This window comes from Solanum lycopersicum, chromosome 1 (genome assembly GCF_036512215.1).
Source record: "Solanum lycopersicum chromosome 1, SLM_r2.1".
Taxonomy (NCBI): Eukaryota; Viridiplantae; Streptophyta; class Magnoliopsida; order Solanales; family Solanaceae; genus Solanum; species Solanum lycopersicum.
Genome location: NC_090800.1, coordinates 10,683,945 through 10,688,966, shown reverse-complemented (window position 1 = coordinate 10,688,966; position 5,022 = coordinate 10,683,945).

Here is a 5,022-nt window from a genome sequence, read left to right as displayed (position 1 = left end):
CAGATTATAAGTACATTCTGTCAATTTCATCTTCTTTATGTTTGTGCAATTTTGACTAACCTTAATACCTGTGAAAACAGTAAATTGGGTAGATAAATGTCCTAGATATTACATAAATTACAAATCATATAAAGATAAAACAATGAGTGAAATAATAATGTTTTACTGAGTAGCTATGGTTTGACTGATCATTTCAGTCACCAAACTAAAGATAATTACTTCCAACGTTCTACTAGAAAGAGTGGGCAATAGAGACTGATATGTTAGATCAAAATTAAATAATAACTGTTACTAAAATTATCAAATGTTCTAAAAAAATTGAATATTAGTTTTTCCTAGAAAAAAAGGAGGTTGATGCAGATCATGTATCAAACAATTGTTCACATTATCAATTGAATTATGTTAATTCAATTATGTGACCCTTTTTTGTTCAAAATTAAACATAAAATCTTGATATTAAAAAAGGCACATGACAAGGGTTAGGATATTAATTATAGTCTCTGATCTACATTGATAATAAATTACGAAATCTTACCAGAACTACAAAACAAAAGAAATTTATTACACCAAAAAATCTTCTATAAATTCGACCACCTTCTAGTAAGCTTCACTCATTGTTTCCAAACTATTTTTTTTTCATTCTTCTTCCTTTGCAATCATTATTTTGGTCATTCTTGAACCAACAAACCTTATTTCTCACTCTGGTACTCCTCCTCATTGATGACTCACTTTCTTTAGCTTTGTTATGTCCATTATATACCCCTTTTCTCCAATTTTAGTCTGGCCAACATTGTATTGCATGATGTATCTTATCAACACACAATTTTGCGATTAATTAGGGCTTTTTACCCATTCCCCTCACAATAATGTCTTTGAGTTCAAGCGCAATAGAATTTTGAAGATCTTCATATGGGTAATAAACAATGACGTTATTGAAAATCAATAAGAGTTCTTTAATGAAATTGGCAATTTTGAAGTTCGAAAAAACATCTTGTGCTAACTTGTTTTGAATAATATGTAAATCCATATGTTGCTTAATTTGTTTTGTATAATATAGATATTTCATAAAAAAATATATAAATATTAGAACTAATATAGAGTATTTAACCCATATTTTATGATCCTTACACTATAAATTAGACCTCACAATGAGTTTAAAAGAAAAAAAGAATGACTTGTGGTATTTAACATGTCATATACTCCTTTTCGATTTTATGTAACACCATTTTATCATAAGTCTGTTAAAAAATATATATGTATGTATTTGAAAATAATCAAGTCATAATTTTTCTTATTTTACTATTATTGAGAAGTTATATAGTCACACAAATATTATAACGTATTTAAGACCACAAGTTTTAGAATTTTTTTTGTTTCATGTAGTGTCAAAATAAGCATGCCTTCAAAGATAAAAAGATATGATGTTCATAATTCATCATGTTTCAATTAAGAAAATACTTTTTTTCATAGTAGATTAAAGAGGAAAGAGTGTCACATGAAATAGAAGAAATGAAGTATTCTATTTAATTGTCAAAGTTTTAGTTTATAATAAAGTACATATATAAGTATAAGAAACTATAACATGTAGATTAGCAATGTATTTACCTATCATGGAAAGTCGAGATTTTAAAAGACAACAATGCTTGTGAGATCTCATCATATCAAAGATTTTATCAAATCTTGATAAATATTCTCCATTTTGTCATAAGAATTATAATCACTTTTTCTTCATTTAACTTTATTCTTAGTTCAAGTTATTGTTTGAAAAAATTCAAAAACCTTTTCTTGCATAAACATAGCATGAATAAAGATATAATACAGATATTACCTTTTTGCTGTCAATTTTTTATTAAAAACTGCATATATATATATATATATATATATATATATATATATATATTCTATAAAATTTCACCCTCATATTGCTATTAATGAAAATTATAAACACTTAATAGAAATGAAGAATAATTTATGCATTTGAAGAGAGATTGTAAATAATCTTACATACTTATTAAGAAATAATGATCATTACATACAAAGAATTGCTAGTTGGAGAATCTTAGTAGTTATGTTGATTGACTCGCAGAAGTTTCAATTTATTGGTGAGGGTTTGACTCCTACTTGTAACCCCTCCTATATTTTCTCTTTCTCTAACCCTAATTTTATTTTATTTATTTTTAAAAAATAAAGAAGAATTTTTAGTTTGGAAAGACACCAACAATAATATAATGTTCTTTCTCTTCGAATATTCACGCAATTTGACTTTTCATAATTTTTTTTCCTTTTGAGATTTATTTTAGTGTACCAAGAAAATAAATATGCAACATAGATTTGGACAATGAAAGTAGAAACAACTATTGAAGAATTATTTAGAGCCGATTATCAAATCTTACAATCAATTAGTGATTTTTATAGTAAATACATGAATTATCTAAGAAATTCTTTATTAAAATGTATATAGCTAATAGTATTATTTGAGAATTTTTCCCTATATATTTTAACAATGGAGTTTAGATTGATAATTGGAATCAAAAACATTTTATTTGAAAATAAAATATACTTTAGTGCAGATTGTACCAGTTTGTGATACTTTATTTGTACTCCAACATGAAAGATTTAGAAAAAATAATGCTGTTAGGAAAAATTCTACAATATTGATATTAGATTGGAATTATAAAGTAGTAAAGAACTTATCACAAATACTGTGTCGTGGCAATTCACTGCCTTGAAAGCGATTTCGACTTGACTCCGATGCAAATCATTATAGCCGGTCGCTCCCTAAGGTTTCATTGTTACTCTACAACACGTGCACTCCTGGCTAAGAGTTTGGAGGTTGCGCAAAACCAAATGCCCAAAAATATTCAAAGAATATGATGAAAGGAAGGAAATTCTTTTGTCTTTTCCTTTATAATTGATGTTGTATTTTTTATAATCACAAATTGTCATTTTTATATAGATATTTCAAGAGTAGGAGTTTGAAATAGAAGAGGTAATTTTTTTTGAAATAGAAGAGGTAATTATTCTTTATCATATTAAGAAACGGATTGTCAAGATTAATGGCATTAAAGGCCATTATTTCACTTTTATAGAAACCTCTTGTTTGTTCAATTGAATGGATATGTGTTCTCTTTTGAAACGTATTGTTGTTATATCTTTGTATTAGAACTAATTAACATAGTTAGAATTAACTCAACTATAGTATTAACTAAACAATCCCCCACCAATGCAAAGATAAATAGTAAGAACAAACTTTTGGACAAAAGGAAGGAACATGTACTTAAGTGTCAATATCTTTCCATTTGAATTAATACATAGTGAAAATGGGACAACAACTCAATAACTACAAAGCGAAAAACTCTTGAACTGAATGGATATAAATTGAGACCTCCATAACACATACTATATCCTTAAATTTTAAGCAACCTGCGCGATACAAACAAAGTGCTTTTAAGGTCATGCACACACACCTTGGGTCTTATGAGTGCTCTAGAAACACGACCCAAGTATTCAATAAAAGGAGACTATACCTTTACACTCACATAGGTGACTCCATCATGTCTATCTCAAATAGACCACCTTTCGGCTATAGAATCATTAAGAGAAAAAAAAAGCTCAACCTTTTAAAACACTGCCTTACGCCATAGGGATAAAAATGTGGTGTATATTGAGGCCTAACTGGTCCACCACATTACCTCAATCAATGGGATTTAGAACCATCCCCCTCAACTTTTCAAGGATTATTTTAGTTTCAAGCCCTTGGTCATAGGATCCGGAAAATTTCTTTCGGACCTGGTATATTCCAAGGAAATAACACCCAGTTTCAACAACTGTTTAAATGCACCACGTCTGATGCGATTATGTCTTTTTTTTATATTATTGTACACACTATTTTTGTCAATTCCAATTACTGGTTGTGAGTCACAGTGAAGAGAAACTGGTGAATCTTGTCTTCCCCACAAAAGCATATCTGCCAAAAGATTTCTCAGTCATTCAGCTTCTTGCCCTGCTAACTCGAGAGCAATGAATTCTGATTCCATGGTAGAATGTGCTATACAAGTCTGTCTAGAAGACTTCCACGAAATAGCGCCTGCACCGAAAGTAAACACATAGCCACTGGTGGATCTAACTTCATCATTTTCAGTTACCCATTATGCATCACAAAAACTTTCTAAAACAATAGAAAACTTGTTAAAATGCAAAAACCAATTCATAGTACCTCTCAAATACCTTAGCAACCGAGGAAGAGCATTCTAGTGTTCACTACTAGGATTATGAGTATATCTACTCAATCTACTAACAACATAAGCTATATCAAGACGCGTATAGTTAATGAGAAACATTACAATACAAATTATTTTAGCGTATTTAGTTTGAGAAACACTAGATTCTTTATTCTTCTTCAAGTTTATGCTAGGATGATAAGGAGTTCTCACTGTAACTACATCAAAAAAATCAAACTTTTTCAACATCTTTTCATTATAATGATACTGACAAAAAGAGAAACCATTAAGAGTTCTTTTGATTTTAACTCCCAAAATCACATTCGTTCACCAAGGATTTTTATTTCAAATTTAGAAGACAAAAGATTCTTAGTTTCATTAATAACATTCACATTAGGACCAAAGGTTAACATATCATCTACATATAAACATATAATGACACAATCTGAACCTATCATCTTAGAATAAACACATGTATTAGATGAATTTACAACAAAGTCATTGTCCACTAATGTGATATTAAATATTTCATACCATTGCTTAAGTGCTTGTTTTAGTCCATACACGGACTTTCTCAGTTTGCATACTTTATCCTCTTGTCTTGGAACCACAAAACCCTCTGGTTGAGTCATATAGATCTCTTACTTTAAATCGCCATTTATAAATGACGTTTTGACATCCATTTGATGTACCACTAAGTCGTGAATAGCGGTCAAAGCAATAAGAGTTTTAATGGTCGGTGTTTTAGTCACAGGAGAATAAATATCAAAGTAATCAACACCTTTCTTTTTGTTAAAACCCC